Source organism: Astyanax mexicanus, chromosome 18, assembly GCF_023375975.1.
Source record: "Astyanax mexicanus isolate ESR-SI-001 chromosome 18, AstMex3_surface, whole genome shotgun sequence".
Classification (NCBI taxonomy): domain Eukaryota; kingdom Metazoa; phylum Chordata; class Actinopteri; order Characiformes; family Acestrorhamphidae; genus Astyanax; species Astyanax mexicanus.
In genome coordinates, this window is record NC_064425.1 from 3,696,284 (window position 1) to 3,722,300 (window position 26,017).

Below are 26,017 nucleotides of genomic sequence, written 5' to 3' on the forward strand. Positions count from 1 at the left end.
TGCAGCCAGACCTACAACTTAAAAGTAGCAGAAGCATCTTCTATACAAATACCTGAATTTTCCTCTTCTGCTGAGAGCTGCTCTCACTGCTCAGCCACCAAACACTCGCTGCTATCGCTACTGGGTTGCCAGATCCCGCTTAAAAAGTCCACACTTAACTGTTTTTTTTTTTTTCCCGCGAGACGGGTTTAAGCTTGGCGAGAAATATCGTCACGTTTTAATCTCGTGCCACAAGATCTCGTCACACCCCTATTGACTGTAGGAACTAGTAACTAACTAATGTGAGTTTCAATACAGCAAACAATGGTGATTACCCAACTACCTTCCACACGTCCTGCACATAGACTTTTAGTAAAACAGCCGGGGAATCTTGCACTTATTTTCTGCTCATTTTTTGACTGCTTTCACTGTTAATTCTTGGAGATGTGCAACGATTCAACTGAACCATGTCTATAATGTACAAATTCTACAGCCCCTTTAAACTACACACAATGGGAATACTGATCTCTGAAACACAAAACCCAGCATAGTTAGTGACACAAGATGTTCCTAATCACATTTCTTACAAGTTTCCAGAAACTTAAAACCTAAAGTTACTGCTTTGATTATTTGATTGCTGAAGACTACAGTCCGTGTAAGATTGCGAGTAATGAAACGTCCGCTCAATGGTTTGCTGTAGAGCCAATTAGGAAGATTTATTTTGGTGGGTTATGAGAGGAATTCATTCGCTGGGGAAAGCTGGTATATACAAACGATTTGAAACTACTCTGCCTGCTGCAGCTGGTAAAAGACTATTGGCAGTGAGAGTTAAGGACCCTGCCAACATCAGGCCCCTGAGCAGCAGCACATGTCTAAATGTACATGGGTTGTTTGAGGACATGGTAATTTATGCCACTCGATACTGACACAAGACAGGCTCGAGGAGGCCTTGCCTGAGGGAGAAGCATGCCAGGAATCTGAAGAGTTGAGAGACAGAGAGAGAGTGTGCCTGGCTCAGTTTGAGTCCAGAGACCAGATGTGAGGAGAGGTGCCTACCTGCAGGAGAGCGAGGGAACACAGGGTCAGAGCCAAACCCACACGCTGGTCGATAACGCCGGCCGACAGTAAGGTCATGTTGACTTATCGAATAAATTGTTCACTTCATAGCTTAGCTGATTCTTTTATTGCAGTAAAGACTAATAAAAACAAACACTTTATATTCAATAATGACATTCATGTATATGGAAACTTTATCCCAATGGATATATTACATATTCTTCATGTGCAAAATTAAGATTTTACAGATATAAGAATTTGTAGTGAAGTAATTATATTATAGAACAGAAAAAAAAAAAATCTGAATCTGGATTTAAAAAGCTAAAAACAAAGTTTAAAACTAAAGTTTTAGTTTTTGTAGAAAAGTGATCATTCAGTTGGATTATTTCAAGATTTGCAAAGGAGTAGAGCTGGGGGATTAATCAATTTTATCGATTAATTCGAATTTACAGTTAAGGACGATGTATTTTTATGAAAATCGATTTTCTCTGATTTTTAATTTTCACCACCGACGCTCCCCTGTGGGCTCCTGTCCTTCAGAGTGAGCTTAGCCCCTCCCTCCCTCCCTCCGTTCCGCCCCTCTCTCCCTCTGGCACTTATTTAAAAGCTTTGTTTTGCAATTCCAGCCCAATGGGGAAAAGTATTTACTTAATAGCATATTAAATTGTACTTGTTTTCTATTTTCTAATGTGTAAGTTTTATCAAAAAGGGCACCATTTTATTTGTTTTTTGAGGGTGTGTTTATTTATTTATTTTTTAAGTTTGAGGGTGCATTGTGTCAGTACCTAAACTATGTTGGAGAAAGCTTTTTAAAAAGGTACAATAGTTTTTTTGCTTGTTTCTGGTTGCACTTTAACCACAAGGGGACATTTAATTGGAAAAAATAAATTAATAAGAACTAGGTTTCAATCATTTCTTTATCATCTTTAGTTTGATTTTTAGTAGGGAAAAAAATAGATTTAAATCGCAAATCAGCTTTTTTTTTTTTTTTTTTTTTAATCAGAGATTTTTTGGGGGCCATATCGCCCTGCTCTACAAAGGAGGAAACAAAATTATCAAGCTAAATTTTAAGATTTGTACAATTTTTTTAAAATTCAGATTATAGCAGAAGTAAATAATGAACAATAAAATAAGATAATAAAAACATAATTCTACTAATAAAACACTGTCCATTAAACCATCTCTGCTAGTGTGTCTTTATGCCATATTTCAATCTAACAATAAGTCACAAAAAAATATTATCCAATATTGAAACAAACTGAGAAAATCTCAGTTTTTCCACTAGTTCTGCACTGTTCAACCTGCTGGAAATACAGCTCTAGAAAAAATACTTAAGAGACCAGTTTATAGGTTTATGTTTGAGTACAATAAACATTGTTGTTTTGTTCCATAAACTACAGACACAATTTCTCCCAAATTCCAAAAAAAAACTGTCATTTAGAGCATTTATTTGCAGAAAATGAGAAATGAGCTTTTAGACCTCAAATAATGCAAAAAAAAAACAAGTTCATATTCATAAAGTTTTAAGAGTTCAGGAATCCATATTTGGTGGAATAACCCTGGTTTTTAATCACAGTTTCTTTCCTGCATCTTGGCATCATGTTCTCCTCCACCAGTCTTACACACTGCTTTTGGATAACTTTATGCTGCTTTACTCCTGGTGCAAAAATACATTCAAGCAGTTCAGCTTGGTGGTTTGATGGCTTGTGATCATCCATCTTCCTCTTCATTATATTCCAGAGGTTTTTTAATTTGGTAAAATAAAATTATTTTTAGTGGTGTTATTTTTCTTTTAGATTTTTTTCAACTCTTTGTCATGGTTCCAGTTAGTCCTCATCAGTGAAAATGACGTCTACACAAAAACACTTTTATTCTTTAGAATAATTTGATTAAAAAGTTGGCCAGTAAATGACTGCTAAATGGCTGCTTTGCTGGTGGCCGACTGAGGCCGAACCTCCAGCATCCCGACATTACTTATTACACCACATGCTCTAATGGCCATTAGACTGCTCACCGGACATGATTAAGTCATAACAACAGCTCATTAAAGTGACTGTGTCTCCCAGGGGTATAATAAACACACAGGAGCGCGGTAAAGACAGTAAAGCTCAGAGTACAGTGGTTTTCCTCCTCATGTGGTTTTTTGGAGTATGAGTTCTGAGAGTGTGCTGCTCGTAAGGGAGTGAGACGTTTGCGAGGAAGAGGAGGGTGATGAATAACAGGCAGTGAGGAGGTCCGCACCTGCTTTGGAGTGGCCTGATACTTCCTTTAGCTCCTTCTAATCTGCACTGAGTCCTCCTTTCTGATTCACTGCAGCTGATTGCAGCTTAGCTGGAGCACTTTTAGGAACTTCTACACAAAGTCGTTCCTTGCGACAGCATCGGAGCAGAAGTTTAGAGAGTAAATTTTGTGCTAAAAAAATGAAATCCACAACCAAAATATTAAGAATCAAAAGAAAATGTGTATGTTGCAAATTCAAAAGAGAAAAAAATATAAAGCCAATACATATTTTTAAATATACTTGGTTAATTTATTATCCTTTGCACTTATTGGTTTGGTAACCTCATTGAGCTTTGAACTTCATAGCCAGGTGTATCCAATCATGAGAAAAGGTATTTAAGGTGGCCATTTGCAAGTTGTTCTCCTATTTGAATCTCCTCTGAAGAGTGGCATCATGGGCTCATCAAAACAACTCTCAAAGGATCTAAAAACAAAGATTGTTCAACATAGTTGTTCAGGGGAAGGATACAAAAAGTTGTCTCAGAGATTTAACCTGTCAGTTTCTACTGTGAGGAACATAGTAAGGAAATGGAAGACCACAGGGACAGTTCTTGTTAAGCCCAGAAGTGGCAGGCCAAGAAAAATATCAGAAAGGCAGAGAAGAAGAATGGTGAGAACAGTCAAGGACAATTGTTTTGGCGTGCACTCTCTCATACAGCTTCTCCTTGTGCAAAGTGCTTAGAAGATAAATATAACATTAAACAAAGTTTACATGAAATTTAATTGTAAAAGTATCTGCTGCTGCTGTGCACTGAAACCTGTTCGCTCCCCTGTTTGGACGAACTCTTGAAACTGGCGGGGTGGGCGTGGCCAATCTCAGACAAGGGTTCAGGGTATTTGTCAAAAGCTAATTTCCATGACTTTACCAAAACTTTCTAGGAATTCTTATTTTTACAAAACTTATCCAGGCCTGAGAATTGCTTTTTTTAAATTCCATGACTTTTCCAGGTTTTTCATGGCTGTACAAACCTGACTACTGAATGAAGCTCTGCAGTCAAGAGATGTCAGAACTTCAGCTAAGCATATCTGATATCCTAATATCTGAGGACATATCCAGAACATTTTATTAATCAGTACAGAAAATAATACACACTGCTCCTTTAAATTAAGTTTAAGATTAGAGCTAAGGTTACTGTAGTGACTCCACTGCTTTAACAGGCTTTTAATAGTAGCTAAATAGTAGCTTTTATGTTAATAAAAGCACTTAGTCCTGCTCCAAAAACTGCTTAAAAAGAAGTGATGCTACCTCAAGATGTGCCACCGTTTCCCTGCATCATTACAAATGCTGTTGGTAAGCACTGTTGCCATGGAGAGCTGAGCTGCAGGGAAGATGTTGGCTAAGCTTCCATATAAACACATGTCTCCCATTTATTGCTGAGGGGCTGGAGAGAATCGTAAAATATTTCGGAATTAAGCTAAAAAGACACAGGAAAAGTCGCACTGGATCTTTCTGCATTTATCCAAATAATCTCCTTCAGCGTGACGAATGGATTAAACGGAGGGGATAAAAAAAAAAGAGTAATAAAACATACAGATCTATGGGACGGTCACAAACTGCCTTTCTGTAGTTGTACACAGTTAAAAAATTTTGAACTTAAAGAAGAACTTTGGTGTAAAATGGATTTTGTTGAAGTAAAACATGACAAAAAGTTATTATGTTTGATGAATAGCACACCTCTGTTCTCCCACAGCTTTCAGAGATCCAGAAATTTTAACAGTCTGTTCAAACACCCTTCAGACTGGGTGATACGGAGCATAATTTACCCTGATAAATCTCTTTTTACACCGTTATCCAGCTCAAAGTAGCTCCACACCTCCTTACTAGAATGAGGAGAGCCCTGACATTTAAAACGAGGCATTAAGAACTTAAAAAGTGCAGAAGAAGCTCATTAAAAACACTGTTATATCCTATAATGCTCGCTTTAGCTCCACGTGCCGCCATTACTAAACTGAAAACAACAGACATGTTTTACTGCACCAAAAGCCCATTTTACACCAGAGTTCTCCATTAAGATGCTATAAATGGCTCCTGGAGCTTTGCCACAGAAGAAGCACCTTTGGTTCCATATCCAACTGTTTTGTTAAGATATTTATTTCTTAAGAGTTGGAATGCTTCTTCTTTTATTCATGCTGGCATCAGAAAATGGTTATTTTATGCAAGCAAAAGTGGCTTTTCTAAGCGAGTAGTGGCTTTTCATGTTGTATCATACACAATAATATTGTTACACTTTTTTGTAATAAGAAAATCCATATTGTTGTGATTATAGCAGCATTCTGTCTTGAAAACAGTCTTTTTTGGATTAGTTTTGATAAATACTGTAAAGCTTTAAGAGTATCTGTAATGTGTAATGGTTAATGTTTGTATTTTAAACACATGAACAAAATACTTTGTACTTTTGTAGTTTTGGGGTTTAAATGTTTGTGAAATTACATTATTAATTTTGTTAAAGTATTATTTTAGTACTACAAACAAAATAATACAAATGAGAGTTACTGTTACTGAGTTTTTGTATCTAGTAAGCATTAAAAATTGTTATACTATTTACCATATAAACAGTTACACAGCTCTGGGAAAAAATATAGACTTAAAAATGATGAGTTTCTTTGATTTTAACAAATTAAAAATCTCTGGAATATAATCAAGAGGAAGATGGATGATCACAAACCATCAAACCACCAAACTGAACTGCTTGAATTTTTGCACCAGGAGTAAAGCAGCATAAAGTTATCCAAAAGCAGTGTGTAAGACTGGTGGAGGAGAACATGATGCCAAGATGCATGTTTAAAACTGTGATTAAAAACCAGGGTTATTCCACTAAATATTGATTTCTGAACTCTTAAAACTTTGAGTGTATACCTACAGTGGTTGGACAATGAAACTGAAACACCTGTCATTTTAGTGTGGGATTTTAGGTTTCATGGCTAAATTGGAGCAGCCTGGTGTTCAATCTTCATTAATTGCACCAGTAAGAGCAGAATGTGAAGGTTCAATTAGCAGGGTAAGAGCACAGTTCTGCTCTAAATATTACAATGCACACAACATTATGGGAGACATACCAGAGTTCAAAAGAGGACAAATTGTTGGTGCACGTCTTGCTGGAGCATCTGTGACCAAGACAGCAAGTCTTTGTGATGCATCAAGAGCCACGGTATCCAGGGTAATGCCAGCATACCACCAAGAAGGACCAACCACATCCAACAGGATTAACTGTGGACGCTGTAAGAGGAAGCTGTCTGAAAGGGATGTTCGGGTGCTAGCCCGGATTGTATCCAAAAAACATAAAACCACGGCTGATCAAATCACGCAGAATTCAATGTGCACCTCAACTCTCCTGTTTCCAGTTTCATTGTCCGACTGCTGTATATTACTGCATCAAAAACAGCACAGTAAACCCTAGATACTATGAGATGGTGATCAACATATGGATCGCTCAGCCTACTGCAGACTATAGAGCGCTACAACAGGGCGACAGCTCCAAAAGACAATGACATATAGACATGAACTCAAACGCCCTTCTCCTCTCATTTCCCTCCATCTCCCTCCACCCTCCCTCCATCTCTCTCTCTCTCTCTCTCTCTCAGTGCAGTGCGCCAGGCCCCTGCTGGGCTGGCTTTGTTTATTAATAGGGGCTAATACTCGACCCTGGTTCCTTCCCGTGGGGACAGGGTTCATGAATGCACCCACTGTGCAAATCTCTCTCTCTCTCTCTCTCTCTTTTTCCCCCTCTATCTCTCCCTCTCTCGCTCTCTCTCTCTCTCTCTCTCTCGTTCTGTACCCTACTCATTCTCTCAGGGAATGCCAATGCCGTGAGGTAAGGAGCCTTTGTACCTCTCTAACCAGCATTCACTACCACACACACACACACACACACACACTAGTGCACACAATGAGCTGTGTTCTGGTGGATCTATTGTGAACCTGTTCTCTCTCACACTCACAAATAAAGAAACATAATAATCTCCCGCGATTGACGTGCTTAAGGGCAGCGCTCGCCCTGGCGCTGCTGTGCTGTATGGAGTACAGTGTATACGTCTGTGTGTGTGTGTGTGTGTGTGTGTGTGATCCAGACCGCACACACAGCTTAGCCTCTTCAGGGCAGGTGCTTCGTTATTTGAGGGCTGGGTGTGTGAGCTCAGGTACCACCATGATACAAGACTTTACCGGGATGAGTTAAACACAACAAAAACTTCTGTTAGGACAATATACCACTTTAAACCACTGATATAATGATAGAATAATAGCATAACAATGCATTTATACTATTTTAAAGAACAATGAACTTTTAATTATTAGGAAAAGTCAGATACTTGAATTGGAATATATATTTTATATATTTTCTTCAATATCCTAAATAAATAAAAAAAAGAATCCAAAACAACAAAAACATGTTTTTAAATAAGCTGATATAGCAGCTTGTATGTTACTATTTAAGATTGTAGTCAATAAAAATGATTAAGAATATGCACGAGGTGTTTAAGAAACTATACATATAAACAATATCACAAAATAGTATTTCGTTTTGCAATACTGTAGCGATTTTCAAACACACAATACAATTTTTGTTATGAAAAATTATGTTAAAAGTTATGACTATAAAAAAAAGTCATAAAAAAAAAACTTTTCTTCTACTTACACTGTATAAATGAGTGTTTTGACAAGAAACATGATTTAAACAATATATCACCTGGTTTACACTATTTATATACAGCTCTGGGACAAATTAAGAGACCAATTTAGTTTCTGAATCAGTTTCTCTGATTTTGCTATTTTTTATAGTTTTATGTTTGAGTAAAATGAACATTTTTGTTTCATTCTATAAACTACAGACAACATTTCTCCCAAATTTTAATAACAAAAAAGATGCAGAGCTTTCAGACCTCAAATAATGCAAAGAAAACAAGTTCATATTTATAAAGTTTTAAGAGTTCAGAAATCAATATTTGGTGCAATAACCCTGGTTTTTAATCACAGTTTTCATGCACCTTTAAATATTCTCCTCCACCAGTCTTACACACTGCTTTTGGATAGCTTTATGCTGCTTTACTCCTGGTGCAAAAATTCAAGCAGTTCAGTTTGGTGGTTTGATGGTTTGTGATCATCCATCTTCCTCTTGATTATATTCTAGAGGTTTTTAATTTGGGAAAATCTAAGAAAATCATCATATACTGTATACTGTTATGAACTGTGTTGTAACCCTTGATACATACCAACACTAAGTTCCTCCTAATACACAGCCTTAGAGGTTATGTACATAATTTGTTTAATAAGTCAATAATTAAAAGACATAATTATTGTGACAGACCTTCACTAATTATATGTGATGCTTTTCCATTATTGTGCTTTATTTATTTATTTTTTCGAGTTTCTGCTCAAAAAGAACAAGTGACCTTCCGACAAAATGTGATGCCCTGTGGTTTCAGGAAGTTGTGCTCTGTTCAGTCAAGGTTCAGCTGCTCCAGCTTCATCCCACACAATGCCACAATAACACAAATCTCAGAAAACAAAACAAAACCAGCACCAAAACCTTTTACAGGCACGCAGACACACACCAATTTTACTCTGACCTTGGGCCGAACTACTTTTAATAGAATTGCTCTTTAGCTCAGGGCTCAAGGATATTGGTTTGGGGTGTTTAGGGGAGGGGGGGTCTACACTTACCTGCATTCAGTCCTCTTCTCCTCAGGATTCAAGCCTGAAGGTTCCTCAGTGCTGCCTGTCTGAAAACACAAAACAAGCATTTTAAATAAAAAGTGGATTAAATCTGAATTAATAACAGATAGATTCTAAAAAATGGAAATACAATTTTTATTCATGACAGAAATTATAGCTATAAATATCAAACTAATAGTATATTCTAGCTTAAAGATTGAGCACTACATTGACGAAAGGACAACGGCTGTAGAGTTGAGCAAAACTGCTTGTGTACTAGTGCATCTTAACAAATTAGAATATCATTGAAATGTCACTTTATTTCAGGAGTTCAGTTCGAAAAAAATGTGAAACTCATATATTATATAGATGTATTATACACAGAGTGATCTATTTTTATCAGTGTCTCTCTTATCAGAACATTATATAAGACCAACTGGTACTTTTGGCAGTGTGGGCAGTGTGCCAAGGTCCTGCTGGAAAATGAAAATGATGAGATGAAATCCGCATCTCCATAAAAGTTGTCAGTAGCAGAGGGAAGCATGAAGTGCTGTAAGATTTTGTGGGAAAACAAAACTGCACTGACTTTATACTTGATAATAAAACACAGTGGATCAACACCAGCAGATGACAGACATGACTCTCCAAACCATCACTGATCATCAGTAAATTTTACATTTCATTTAAAGTAAATCAAGGGAGCAGAGTCTGGAGGAAGAGTGGAGACACACAGTCCAAACTGCTCGAGGTCTAGTGTGAAGTTTCCACCAATCAGTGATGGTTTGGAGAGTCATGTCTGTCATCTGCTGGTGTTGATCCACTGTGTTTTATTATCAAGTCTAAAGTCAGTGCAGTTTTGTTTTCCCACAAAATCTTACAGCACTTCATCTTACAGCTTCCCTCTGCTACTGACAACTTTTATGGAGATGCAGATTTCATTTTTCAGCAGGACTTGGCACACTGCCCATACTTATAAAAGTACCAATCGATCTTATATAATATTCAAATTTCCAGAGACATTGATTTTTTTTGGTTTTCATTGTTCATAATCATAAACATCTATATATTTTGAGTTCCATATATTTTACTGAATTACTGAAATAAACAAACTACTCAATAATATTCTTTTACTTTTTTTAGATGCACTTGTATAGCATATAAATACTAGGAGTTCAGTCAACCACTTGTGTTTACCCCTACTGAATTCCTACACTACCTTATTTCTACTGGCTTCTTCCACAATAAACACGACCTACTGAAAAACGCGTGATTTTATTCAGACAAATGAGAAAATGCCTCAGCCTTTTAAAACACACTCAAACACACAATTCCCTATAAAGAGCGACAAAAAAGGACCTTCTACAAACCACTTATAGCCACTTAGATCTGTTTGCAGTTCGAGCATGATGTAACGATAAAAAATAACAACCTATATGGTACTTGAGCCACCAGACTACGCATCAGAAGGTCAACTGCTTCCTTTCATTTGCAGTATACTCACAATCACGCTTTAACTGCCTGACGGTGAGAGCGACATACAGTATATTATCTGTAGGCTTTAACCTACAGCACATTACCAGATCAGAGATGGAGATCTAAAGTGTACACATTAGCCATGTTGGGTAAACACAAAGAAAGGAAAAATCCTTTGACACAAATCCCTAGCATGTACAGGTGCTGGTCAACGAATTAGAATAATTTGAAATAGTGCAATCATGAAATTCTTTGAATGCATTTTTTTGTGCAGAAAGCAAATCAAGTGTTCACCGCACCTGTCCTACTCGTTAGACTAATCACAGAACTCGTTACCTGGAAAAAAATTTGCTCAGCTGAGCTTTCCAAAAGGCCCATTTAGGCCATTTAACTGTGACACTGTTGTTTTGTTGAATTAGAATAATGGAGAAACCGTTTCATTGAATTAGAATAAATGCTCGAATTTTTGTTTTCTGTGAAGAGTGTTCACTGTGCAGTATAAAGTCAGGGTTGAGTAGAATTTCTAAGTTGTAAAATCAATCATGGGTAAGCAGCGCGACCTCTCATTTTTCAAGGTAACGAGTTCTGTGATTAGTCTAATGAGTAGGACAGGTGCGGTGAACACCTGATTTGCTTTCTGCACAAAAAATGCATTCCAAGAATTTCATGATTGCACTATTTCAAATTATTCTAATTCGTTGACCAGCACCTGTATAAGAAAGATGTCCCAGAAGACCACTAACCCCATGCATAAGCCCTGAATGAGCTCTTTACAGCTGTGCATCTTGAAGACTGGGATGTATATAAGACCGTTCCAGCCTTGAACTCAATCTTCCTGCTTATACTGGGCCAAAACCGTCATTATCACCCTGTATTAGCGTGTGGCCTGAGTTAGTGACCACATATATAGATGCTACTGGTGCATGTACGGCCTATACATTATAAAAAAGGTCTGTTGTTATTTGTTTTTAGGCCTAAAAAGCATACTATGGTATGTATAGCAGAAATTATCTCTGCAAATGCAAACACTTCCAAGCATGCATACTTAAAGCTGATGTCTGTAAATTTTAAGATTTGGGGGATTTAAAGCCTTCTCAGGTGAGAGTGGGTAATTGCACCCAGCATGCGGAAGAATCATTTTAAACCGGGCGGGTGTGATGCGGTCTTCTTTCAGAGCATATGAAACAGATTCCAATTAATTCCGGTTTTAGCACAGACTCTATCCCATTCCTTTTTGGCTTCAGTGCTTGCTTCACGTTTCTTTGGTTTTACTATGAGTGAATGAGCTACTGAGCTCTGAGTTTCCCCTTCTGAAGTCTCCATTGCTCCACCAGCAGCTCGGGTTCAGTAAAACTGAGCCGGATTCTCTTTTAAAAGCTGTATGTGTGTTGGAAGTACGTACAGTGCCTTGCTAAAAGTATTCGCCCCCTTGAACTTTTCAATCTTTTACCACATTTCAGGCTTCAAACACAAATATATGAAATTGTAACTTTTTAGGGAGAATCAGCAACAAGTGGGATACAATCGTGAAGTGGAACAAAATTTACTGGATATTTGAAACTTTTTTTTTTAGAAATATTATTTGTTATTATTCCTTGCATTAATACTTTGTAGCGCCACCTTTTGCTGCGATTAAAGCTGCAAATCACGTGGGGTTTGTCTCTATCAGTTTTGCACATTGAGTGTTCACAAACCAACGCTCTCCATCCAACCTCACTGAGCTCCAGCTGTTTTTCAAGGAAGAATGGGCAAAAAAGTATTAAAGCAAGGGGGCTGAATAATTTTGCACGCCCCATTTTTTTTTTTTTTTTGTATTTTTTCTAAAAAAAAAAAGTTTAAAATATCCAATACATTTCGTTCCATGTTTGAAACCTGAAACGTGGCAAAAGTTTGAAAAGTTCAAGGTTGCCAAAGAAGAACTCCGTCAAAAAGCGACCAGACACCCCAGTTTTTAGAATTAATATATTAATCTCAGTAATGATGGACATTTCAGCACATTGGTACCATTAAACACTATATATATATATATCTCTTCTTCACTCAGAAATGATTCTGCTTTCAGTTTAGAAATAATAACAAAATGATGTGGACTGCCACTTTAATATTCACAATAATAAGAGATTTGTATATAATTGTGTAAATAAAATTAGGTAGGAAACCTTTTATTGAGCTACAAAGAAGGAAGTGTAAGGAGAAAGGGGGAGGGGTAGAGGCAGGGACCAAAACATTCTTGTGAAGATCAACGCTTTTACAGAGGTGGCACGAGCGTGGCCCTTCTGACACTCAGCAGATGTTGAATAGTAACAGAGAAAGCAGGTAGCAGAGTTCCACGGAAAAATGTGGATCCAATAGAAAAGGAAATGGGAAATGCGTAAAAATTCCATATTAAGCAAATAATAATAACATGGCCCTGGGCATCAAAAGACCCAATGTAAATAAATTGTTGGCAATAACATTTGGCATCCTCGGGCTGTGGTATTGACACAGGGAGCGGGAGGGCACTGGAGGCGGTTCAAATCCATCGGGTACTTTCTAATAGCTGTTACACTCGGGTGAACATTCAGAATTTCAAGCAGCTGCACAGCATTGATGGGGTGATGATATTTGGTGTGTTGCTTTTTGTGCCCTGGCTGCTCTCTGTATGGGTTAGTGGGGTGTGCAGAGGTAGTGATGGAAATCTTCTTTTCCAAACTGAAGTAAGAGAAAAAAATAAAATAAATTCACTAAAACCATTTAGCAGTATCTTCCCTTATGATGTCAGACTGTCTGACTGGCAATTGTTGAGTTTAAATGACATGCTTTATTATACAGCTTGGGGTTATTGTATTTCTACTAAATGGCTGACTGTGAACCAATGGAATGTTATTTATTTATATGTTAATCCCATTTTCTGCCCAATTTACAAGGTCAATTACCCAACCCACTCAATAGGACTCTCCCTATCACTAGTGATGCCCAGTAACACCAGGAGGGTGAAGACATGAAGCACATGCCTCCTCCGATATATATATATTTTTTTTTTTTCAAACTGCGGCTGATGCAGCATTGCAGAGTTTGAAGGAAAGCTGAGCGACTCGGTTCTGATACATCAGCTCACAGACGCCTTATGCTTATCGACATCACCTTACGAGTGATAAGGGAAAACCCAGAGAGAACAAGGCCAATTGTGCTCTCAGGGCTCCGGCAGCTGATAGCAAGCTACATAAATGGGATTCGAACACTTAAAGTGGCAGCGCTCAGCCCACTGGACCACTGAGTACAGACTGGTAGAAAAGATATACAGAAACTGATACTATATAAAGGCTTGCCTGGTAGGGGTGGGCGATATGGCTCTAAAATAATATCACGATATTTCAGGGTATTTGTGTGATAACGATATACTTGGCGATATAGGAAAACTAAAATAATTAATTCATTTCAGGAATATAGTATAATAGTATAACAGAATAATCATAATGTGGCAAAATAAATAATATAGCATAAAATAATATAATGCAGCAAAAAACTAAAACAATTATACAATAAATACACCTAAAGCTTCACAGTAAATAATAGACTATTTTTAAGACAGAACATCCCTATTATCACGATATGGATTTTTAATATCATGATATTTCTGTGTCTCGATATATTGTATACGATATAATATTGCCCACCCCTAATGCCTGGTTCCATATTCAGCTGCACTTTTAATACTAAATAAGCGAAAATCGTGAAGGTAAGTCCTTTGTACTTGTAGACAACTTGACTCATTATTGTAAGCTAATGAAAGTTTTCAGATCATTGGCATTGAGGTGAAAATGCATATCTTCCTATTTTTGATAAACAGCAGAACAAGTAAAAACACTGGTTTGAGCAAAAGCTGTGTTTAAGGCTAATGCTTGAAAAGCTGATGATCTATCCATACATTATTGTTAACTGTCCTACATTAAGTAAATCCAAAAGTCAAATGTACATATTCTACAGCCACTGTCAGACTCATTACCTAGGAGTGATGAGGGAAAAGAGTGCCATCTAGCCACCCGAAGGGAGAAAAGCCCATTGTGCTCTCTCAGGGCTCCGGCAGCTGATGGCAAGCTACATAAATTGGATTTAACCGAAGATCTCCCAATTACACTGGCAGCGCACAGGACGCTGGACCACTCGGAGCCGAGGATGGTGATATGTTAGAGTGCAGACTCAAAGAAAAGATATAAAGAAAATTGATGCCAGATAAAGGCAGGCCTTAACTTCACTTTTAATATCAATTTAGTGGAAATCCTAAAGAAATGTTCTTTGTACTGGTAGACAATTTGATTCGTTATTGTAAGCTACTGAAAGTTTTTAGATCATTTTGTGTGATAAGTTGGCACTGAGGGGACATGCATATCTTAATAATTTGATAAATAACAGAACAAGTAAGAACATTGGTTAAAGCAAAAGCTATTGATCTATTAATAAATGAATGTTAACTGTCCTACATTCTTAAGTAAAGCCAAACATCAAATGTGCATTTCCTAAGCACTAAACACTGCCAGACTCATAATGGAGACTGATCTGCCTGAACTATTGAGGACTTTAATATCAACGTCCCACTTATCTTTTATCCTTGGCATTTGAGTGTGCTAGAACCTCTAAATGTAATCAAAAGTATTTTATGTAACAAAGTGGATGCTCTTTTGTATGCATTTTATTTTATGCTGTTTTTAAATTGTATTATGGTCCTTTTTCATTGTTTTGTAACTTAGCTCAATTTTATTTATTTATTTTTTACCTTGCCTTTGTCAGCAGTACAGCACTCTGGTGAACTCTACTTTAAAACATGCTCTCTAGAAATTTAAAAAATTTAACTCAATTGAATTAAACTTTTTTTTGTAAACGTGGAAGATCATTTTATTATTATGTCAAGCTGCTTGGTTCACCTTGCTAAAATGTTCCTAGAAAGTGCCCTTTTTTTGTTGTTTTTCACCTAAAGCATTTCCTTTTCAGAACTCCACTGCAGGATTTTGGAATATCAAGCATTTTTTTTTATCATCACTTGCTTCAAGGTGTCTAAGCAATCATCACAAAGTGTTGTAAAGTGTTCAGTCCTGTAGTATCTCAGCAACTATGAGCCTTTTTTATAATAAAATTGCTTTGCATGGAAGGTGCATGTACTAAAAAAATATGCTAGAAAAAGGAGGTGCTTCAATATATCATACAGTCACCATAACGTGTGAATAGGACTTCTGAAATTCATATGTCTACTGATTTAGCACTCGAAATGGTTTGACGCTTGCAGTGACTCCAATCTGTCTGTCTGTCTGCTGCCGTTGCTGGTTACAGAGGGCTAAGTAGACAAGTAGTCTCGTCGTCTCGTTGGTTTGGGAAAGTTGAAAAGTCACAGTTTCCTTTTTTTTGTTGTTGTTTTGCCCCCCTTTCTACAATCCTCCCTGTTTTTTCATAGAACTTGAAGGAGTGGTCCAAGGCCAGATGGCTGCCCCGTATCCCCGGACTCAATACCTTCCCCTCTGACGGAGCAAGCAGACCGTTACACTCTCCAAAGAGGGGCTGAAAGGAAATACAGGAAGAAAAGGCCATGCCTTTCCAAATCTTTAATTACCCAACTCTCCGCTGCCGTTGCATTTCAATGGCGCTTTCTGAACAGCCCTCCCTTTTCCGAAGAGAAAAGAAAAAGTAAAAAAAAAAAAAAACTGTGCCCCAGGAGGAGCCCAAGTACAGACCCTTTGCACAGAGAGAAAGAGAGAGAGAGAGAGAGAGAGAGAGAGAGAGAGATTGTGTGTGTGAAAGACAGGAGAGAGCGAGAGAGAGAGAGAGAGAGAGAGAGAGAGAAAGAGCAAGAACCTGAAGCAAAGGGAAGGGGGAAAAAAAAGAAGACGGAGGAGGAGGAAAAAAAAAAAAACACATAAAAGATATGCAAATGCATGTGTCTAGGGCGACACGCATTAACCAGCGCTGGTGCCGTCTATTTTTATCTGTTGTCTCTTCGCAGTGTGGAGAAGGTGTGTGATGGCTTCCTTAAGCCTGGCTTTAAAGGCCTTTCCGACAACCTGGTATGAGCTCTTCCTGCAGAAATGTGCCACTTAATAGAGACACAAAGAAGAGACAGAGGAGTCTACAAAAAAAAGAAAAGAAAAGAAAAAGACGAGAGCAGACGGGAGAAAACTAAGCTAAGCTATGGCACGGTGCATTGTAAAAATAGGCTTCTAGGAAACATCACCAGTGTCACGTCTTAATAAAGAACTAAATAAGACTCATACAAACAGAGACGAAATAGACTGAAACACTACCCAAATAGAACGGCCTATTCCGTGAATTGCAGTGCAGCTCCACTCTGAGCTCACTGTAAATAATATTCTGCCATATGGCCCTGTATTATCTTTTCAGGGTGCTGACAAAAGTGGAAGGAGGGAAAGTAATAGATGCGCAGGGCGTGTGGCCAGGTTTGGAAAAGAGGTCTGAAACCGTAGCGCTGGCCGGCGTCTTCGCGTGCCCCGAATAAAGTCCTGAAACAACACGGACGATGAAAACAGATCCGCCGGAGGGGCCTGGAGCCGTCGCATGCCTTATGATGCGCGCTGGGCGTAAGCTGATATCTGATACAGACAGAAGAAGCTCACATTCGTTGTCTGTCGGGTCGTATGAGCCGCTCCGCAGACGCTCCGCAGACACCTGCGCAGGTTAGGGAGGAGCTGGTGGAAGGCCGGTGGAAATAGACGGAATGAGAGCAGCATTTGTGCTGGGTGTTATTGTTTGTGCTGAATGAACTCGGAAGCTTGGAAACAGCAGGCTCGCTGCAAAGTGCCACCACACTCCTCCTCACAGCTTCACATATGGCACTCAAAGTGATCAGAGTTTAGCACAAACAAACATGGCAAAGCAGCACAAAGAATGGTGCTACATAGCATAGCACAGCATAGAGTGGAAAAGGAAGGTTCTTGGGGTGAGTGTCTAGGAATAAAAAGACAGTATGAGAGACAAACAAGATGTCAAACAAGTGATCAGGCCTAGAGGACTGTAAAGCAAGAGGGGGACAGGAAGGCAGAAAAAAAGGTGAAAAATTAACATTTTAGAAAGAGTGAAAGACGACTTAAGAAATAGATAAATGAAAAGAGTATAAATTATCATGCATCAAAATTCATAGGACAGAAATAATGACAATATTTCATGATATTTTCATGATACGATACTCTTGGCAATACAAAACAAAAAAACAAAAACATTTTATTATTGCTGAAAAAATGATATGGCACACCACTAACTGAGATAATAATAAAAATACAAGAATTGTATCAGATCAGAATGTCATGATACTAATAATGGACTTTAAAAATTCATATCTTCATATATTCAGGATTAAAGTAAAAATAAATGATACTGTACATATATAATCTGTCTCTAGTAGATATATAATGGGAAATGAGAACAGTGTGAATTTTTCTTTAGCTAAAAACAGCAAAAAACAGCTAAAACAGCTAAAAACAGCATCAGAACCCTGATGTGATAATTAGGGGTGAGTGATATAGTACAATATTTCAGGGTATGATATAATATTGACCTTGCCAGTCACGTTTATCATCAACCAATGTGCTGTCCCACTGCACCATAATGTATACCGTGCACATACAACACTGTGAATCGAGGAATGTTAAATGTCTAGACAACTTTAGAAACAAAACGTTCCTCCTTGTGTCTGCAAAATGTTCAACCTCACTCACAAGATAACACCTTACGCCTTTAACAGATGTGTGCAAAGAAGAAACACTTCCTGATTCTACTACATTCCAGAAGTTTATAAAAACAGTTATGACCAGAATTACAATCTGCATTACCATTATCATGAAAGTAATTGTTAGAAAATTCATTAAACAGACTTGAAAATTCTGTGGCTTTTAAATGGGGGCTGATTGGTATTAAAAGGCCTAAAGTGTGCCAGAAAACATCACACCACCTCCATGTCCAACCTGGACTGTTGACAAGGTAGGCTGGACCAATGGATTCATGCTGTTGGCACCAAACCTTAATATATAACATCTGTGTGCAATAACTGTAGATTCTTAAGAACATGAGCCACATTTTCCAGTATTTAACTGCCTAGTTTTGGTAAGCTTGAGCCACTGCAGCCTCAGCTTTCTAGTCTTGGCTGAAAAAATGGAAACCTATGTGGTCTTCTGCTGTTGTAGCCCATTCACCTCAAGGGGGGACTCTTGGCAAATCCTGAGACTCTAGAAATGTGGAAAATTAGATGAAATAATGGAAATTAGGGTAGGCCTATCACAATAAATTTTTGCGAACGATATGTTGTCCCATAAATTATTGCGATAAACAATATTGTCATTTTAAGACCATTAAATGGCACTAATATAATAATACCAACAATATAATAAAGGAATTAACCCTTTTAAAGACAATAAACTTTCCATTCCTGTTCATGCGCCTAATTTTGGAACCCAAAAATTTTATATATACACACACTGTGAAGTGGGGAAGCAGATGAACCATGGGCCTCACACCATGATGACGTGCAGCCCCGGTCTGTCCCAGCTGGCCTGCATTGGATTCGCATAAAGAAGGCAACACATGGGCAAACACTGGGCCGTTACCATGTTTCTTTAAGTTAGTTTTGGGTGTTGATGGGGGGGTATTTTTTTATTAAGTTGATAATGTAACTATCGTGACAGGCCTAAATTAGGGTAAAACAATGACTAGCTTCATATAAGAAAGACAACATCTCTCAGCTCTGTTCTCCAGCACCGGATGAGCCATTCATCACAAAGGTGTTTAACAACAAAATGCCTCTGTACTCTGGATGGAGGACTCCATCCAATTTTTTTTGGACCAGGATTCAGAGGCCAGCAGCTCACGCCCCGCCACCTCCACCCGATACTGCTCCAGGTTATCGTTTTGAGAATTTAGTAGAGACGCTGCTGGAGCGCTCATGTTTCACGCCGAAACCAACGCTAGGACTGTGTCCAGTTTCAGACGCTTTTACACGCATGGCCAACCACGGGCGAAGAGATTAAGACAAAGATACACACACTACACACACACATACAAGTGTACGCGTGATATACTCGCACAGCTCAGGACATAATGGAAAAATCCTTGAAAAGAAGTGCAGGTCACATCCTGAGAGGATCCAGCAGATTTACAGCTTATGTTGCTTTGCTGGGCTCCATGGAGAAGCGGAAGGGAAGACAAGGACTAATTGAATAGATAAAATCAAAGGCTAGATGAGAGAGAGAGAGAGAAGTCTTTAGAGTGCAGAGGGTGAGAGAGAAAGAGAGTGAAAGAGAGTGAGAGAGAGAGAAAGACTAAGTAAGTAATGGACAGGCAGCGCTTATCCAACTCAACTGATTGCCAACATTAAATGACACGAGGACGAAATAAAACAAACAGAACGCCATGAAGGTTTCTCAGAGATTACGATGATTCATACTGAGATAAAGCGCTTACTGTACAGCTCATGAATGCAGAGAGCTTTACTCAGCAGGCCTGGTGTGATTGTGCTGAAATTAATACAGCAGTATAAAAAAAAAGTCCAAGTGTGTCTCGGTACATCAGCCCTAATGGCATTGTTGCGACTCCTCAGCCACAGCGCGACCAATCGTTTGCACAAGTTTTGCACCCAACAATGCTTCGACTGTGTCGTGGAGTGAACATGCATTTTCGACTAAACAAACAGCACAATGCCTTCCTGTTTTAGGCTGCAGAAGTCAAGTTCTTCCTATTTTTTATAAGAACCCACTATAACAGTTTATCCGGTTCTCCGGAGCTATAAACTTGACCGCTGAACCCCATTACCCTTTCCATTACTGTACACCTAAAGGCTACACTCAATACTGTGCTGCAGCAGAAGTAGTTCTGATTACTTAATATTGCTATTCCATGGATCAGCTATGTAGACTAAAATTAACTATATTTGATCTAATCTATAGTAAGATTGGGGTCTAATCAAAACAATTGAAGATTAGGATGCATTTTAAGTGGATTACAAGATGTTTTTGGCCATGTATTTACAGAGACATTCTAATCTTAGTGTCTATTAGCAAAAAAAACAAAAATCCCCAATATGTCTTGGCATCTGGTGTGATAGTGTTAATTGTATTTTTTATCTATGGATTTGTCCCTCTGTTTTTCTTAATATCTTTAAAATAATACAGCTCAGCAAAAAAAAATATTTTTGCTGCCTCTCTTTGTGCAAGTGGTTAAATTGTGTCCATCTGAATTTCGTTAAAACAGATTCAAGTACACTCATAAATGTAGGATTAACTTGATGGAATATTGAATTTTTTTTGCACTAACCATTACCATTAGCTGCTAAGCGCTAGCTCTCTCCTCATTCAGAGGTGAGTATTATCTGCCTGTAGCCTGCTGCTAACCCCGACTAGCACTGCTGGAGCAGCATTAGCATTAGCTGCTAACCACGCTAAGCAATAGCTCATACTGGATCTTTTCCAACTTTATGGGCATGTAAAGAAGCTAACGAAAGGTGTTCAAGAGCCTCCATGGTCATGGAGGAAGTAAACCTTCCATCTTTTTGGAATCTCTAAAGCAAATCATGTTTTTCCATCAATTTACTTTAATTCATCTATTTTAAAGTAAATTAAATATGTGACTTAGAGTTTTAGCAGGTTGAAATGCTGAGAATGCCTTCTACTGCAGCTCTCTATGAAAATGTAGACTTCATAATATGATGTTCCTGATGATCTTATTTCAGTCATTATTCCACCTTAGTAAAAACACTTACCTGAGCTGCTCTACCCACTTGAGGTGTTCAAACAAGCACTTAAAGAGCTACAAACAAACACATGCCAACCGTACATCATGGTTAATTCACACTTGCTATTTGTGTAGCACGGCCCTGCGAGCACCCTGGGTGCCCATTCGAAGTCTATAATCATCTTGTTTAATGGTGGACTGAATAAGGGCTCCCTGATGAGCAGAGTGCGGGTCTATAACAGTATTTTCTCCTTTTTCCTCAGTGTCTTTTGTCCTCCATCTAGGCCTGTCATGATCATTTTTTGCGAACGGTATGTTGCCCCAGAAATTATTGGGATAAACGAAATTGTTGCAATTTTAAGACGATTAAATGGCACTAATAAAATGATAGCATACTATAATAACGAGGGAATTACACCCTTTTAAAGACATGAAACTTTCCATTCCAGTTCACACGCCTAATCTTGGATTGTGAAGTGTGGACAAAGGGGAACTGGGGAACGATAGGCCTCAGACCATGATGTGCAGCCCCGGTCTGTCCCAGCTGGCCTGCATTGGACCTGCATAAAGAACCTTACTGAGGCAACACAAACCTAAAAGACACTAAAGTAAAGCAACTACAGCCACACTGGGCCATTACTATGTTTCTTTAAGTTTGTTTTAGGTGTTAATGGAGGGCATTTTTCATAATAAAGGTAAGTTTTAAGTTCAATCACTCCCTGTGTCTGAGTCTCTCTGTGCTTCTGCACTATCGGGTCACGGTGGCCACGCCCACAGTCACAATATATGTAAAGGCATTTTGTATGTGTAAACACAATGGACGATATCACAAATATAAAAATGATTGAGGTCATGTCCAGTTATTGAACGATAAGTCTATAATGTAATTATTGTGGCGGGCCTACCTCCCTCACTTTTGTGACTTTCTCTTTCTTTATTTCTGCTTTACCACCACCACCACCACAATCCCCCCTGCACCCTTCAGTAGTAAGAGCGCAGGCTGCAGTGAAGGTCAGTCTGAAAGTGGATGCTGTTTAACATGTACCGCTGCTGGTGGGTCTCTGCAGTCAGTCACTAATGCACTGATAGCGCTGTGCCTCTTGGCCGCCTGTGGCCACGCTCTGGGGAGACGCTCTGGCTCGGCCTTTGCATACTAATGCCGGCAGCGCGAGAGCGGTCGGTCTGCAGCAGATTTCATCCACATACACAGAGCGACCTGCTCAGTTGAGCTGCAGCATTCTGCACCTCAGAGCAGACCACTCAATCATCTGTCGAGACAAGCTGATCACTTTGGGAAAAGTCAGGCTATATGTGAAACTTGATCATTTGAACAGAATTGCACAACATATAATTATTAAGTGATACTATGGAAGTATGATATAAGCATGTGAATCAGTAATAGGCTATGGATGGTCAGAAACCTTTTTATACAATGAATCACGATGCAATTCAATATACAGCTATGGATGAAATAAGAGACCACTTAAAAACCTCTGCAATATAATGAAGAGGAAGAAGGATGATCACAAGCCATCAAGCAACCAAACTGAACTGCTTGAATTTTTGCACCAGGAGTAAAGCAGCATAAAGTTATCCAAAAGCAGTGTGTAAGACTGGTGGAGGAGAACATGATGCCAAGATGCATGAAAACTGTGATTAAAAACCAGGGTTATTCCACCAAATATTGATTTCTGAACTCTTTATGAAATTTTCTGAAAACTTTATGAATATGAACTTGTTTTCTTTGCATTATTTAAGGTCTGAAAGCTCTGCATCTTTTTTGTTATTTCAGCCATTTCTCATTTTCTGTAAATAAATGCTCTAAATGACAATATTTTTATTAGGAATTTGGGAGAAATGTTGTCTGTAGTTTATAGAATAAAACAACAATGTTCATTTTACTCAAACATAAACCTATAAATAGCAAAATCAGAGAAACTGATTCAGAAACTGAAGTGCTCTTTTAATTAATGTTTTCAGATCTGTATAGTGTAATATCATATACTGCATTGGATTTAATCAGTACAACACTGCTGTATAGCAGTCAGTGTTTAAACACAGTCCAAAATGAACCACTGTCTGACATCAATTCTTGCACATATTCATTAAACCCAATTCTTACCTATTCATTAAAACCAATGTAGCACTGGAAAAATAATATTGCAATTTCTTACACTTAAGCCTGTCACAAAAACCACCATAATTAACTGATTCAATTCAATTGTCATTTATTTAGAAGAGCCCACTAACATGAATGGGTACATATGATATAAAAATCCTATGGTTAACTGTATGCTTATTTAGAATATTGTTCAAATAGCAAACTGCATGCATCTAATTCCAATGAACATTCTCAGCAATGAAAAATTTCACTGCACTTAAAAAGATGTCATTTAAAACGTGCTTCACAGAATTACATCCATATCAGCACTAAGAGATAATGAGAAATGTACTTTAATTATCACTATATGGTAATTTTTTTCCCATTTTGTGCCTCTCAAAACAGGCTTCCAAGTGGCACAGCTGTTTAAGAGCTGGTCCTTAAAGCCTCTGGGAACTGAAATCCATGTTTTCTTTTGAGTAGGCTAATCTTGCTCTTAAGTACAAACAATATAAACGTACAAACTCAGCCCATTAATATAATTCCACAAAAAAGAAAACTGCTCAGAGAAAGCAGCACAGCAGGATACTGTATGTGATGACCAAGGAAAAGCTTGTAAACAGACCTGTAAAATCACATCTGAGCCATTTTTACCCCACCTAATAACGCACTTACTATTTAGAGATTAAATAACAAAAAACTAAATAAATGTTTTCTATGGCTTTTTAACAAAATTAGATGTTTTCTAAACTTTCAAGTCTTTCTCCAAATTTCTCAAGTTAAATCATACAAGTCAAGAAAAGTTAGCTTCATCAGCACCACTAAAAGTAGGATTTAAACTTTTGAACTTTGGCTAATTTCACACAATAAAACTGTCCCAAATGTGATATTTGTTGTCATATGGGACTAGGGGTGGGCGATATCACCCTAAAATAATATAATAGATAATTCATGGTATTTTCAAAATGCAAAACATTAAATACATTTTTTTCCAAAAAAATGCAAAAAAAAAAAACAAATAACCCACCCGCCCACCAACATATCCACCCACCCACCCGCCCACCAACATATCCACCCACCCACCCGCCCACCAACATATCCACCCACCCACCAACATATCCACCCACCCACCCGCTCACCAACATAACCAACCCAACATATCCACCCGCCCACCAACATATCCACCCGCCCACCAACATAACCAACCCAACATAACCAACCCAACGTATCCAACCCAACATAACCAACCCAACCTAACCAACCCAACATATCCACCCACCCACCAACATAACCAACCCAACATAACCAACCCAACATAACCAACCCAACCTAACCAACCCAACATATCCACCCACCCACCAACATAACCAACCCAACGTATCCAACCCAACGTATCAAACCCAACGTAACCAACCCAACATAACCAACCCAACATAACCAACCCAACATAACCAACCCAACATAGCCACCCACCCACCCGCCAACATAACCAACCCAACATATCCACCCACCCGCCCACATAACCAACCCAACATAGCCACCCACCCACCCGCCCACATAACCAACCCAACATAACCACCCACCCGCCCACATAACCAACCCAACATAGCCACCCACCCACCCGCCCACATAACCAACCCAACATATCCACCCACCCGCCCACATAACCAACCCAACATATCCACCCACCCGCCCACATAACCAACCCAACATAGCCACCCACCCACCCGCCCACATAACCAACCCAACATAGCCACCCACCCGCCCACATAACCAACCCAACATATCCACCCACCCGCCCACATAACCAACCCAACATAGCCACCCACCCACCCGCCCACATAACCAACCCAACATAGCCACCCACCCACCCGCCCACATAACCAACCCAACATAGCCACCCACCCGCCCACATAACCAACCCAACATATCCACCCACCCGCCCACATAACCAACCCAACATAGCCACCCACCCACCCGCCCACATAACCAACCCAACATAGCCACCCACCCACCCGCCCACATAACCAACCCAACATAGCCACCCACCCACCCGCCCACATAACCAACCCAACATAGCCACCCACCCACCCGCCCACATAACCAACCCAACATAGCCACCCACCCGCCCACATAACCAACCCAACATATCCACCCACCCGCCCACATAACCAACCCAACATAGCCACCCACCCACCCGCCCACATAACCAACCCAACATAGCCACCCACCCACCCGCCCACATAACCAACCCAACATAGCCACCCACCCGCCCACATAACCAACCCAACATATCCACCCACCCGCCCACATAACCAACCCAACATAGCCACCCACCCACCCGCCCACATAACCAACCCAACATAGCCACCCACCCACCCGCCCACATAACCAACCCAACATAGCCACCCACCCACCCGCCCACATAACCAACCCAACATAGCCACCCACCCACCCGCCCACATAACCAACCCAACATAGCCACCCACCCACCCGCCAACATAACCAACCCAACATATCCACCCACCCGCCCACATAACCAACCCAACATATCCACCCACCCACCAACATATCCAACCCAACATATCCAAAAATATTTTATATATGTTATTTTTTATTATACTATGTAAGTTAGTTTTACCTTATTTTTTACAGTTTTTCTATTAATCTTTTAATCTTCATTTCTAATCAATTAAACCTCAAGTTTATTTTTTTATTATTTATTTATATTTAATTCACTGTTATTTTACATTTTCTTTTAATTTAAAATGATTCAT

General features: G+C 39.0%; 1 long non-coding RNA gene across 1 annotated transcript in view; it reads right to left on the bottom strand.

Moving 5' to 3' along the window:
• Nucleotides 1-8,498: 8,498 nt before the first annotated feature.
• LOC103030577 (uncharacterized) overlaps nucleotides 8,499-26,017 on the bottom strand; it is an 82,679-nt gene continuing 65,160 nt past the window's right edge. Inside the window, exon 4 of the long non-coding RNA XR_007425257.1 lies at nucleotides 8,499-9,033. This is a non-coding gene — a long non-coding RNA (uncharacterized LOC103030577). The remainder of the gene's footprint in view (nucleotides 9,034-26,017) is intronic.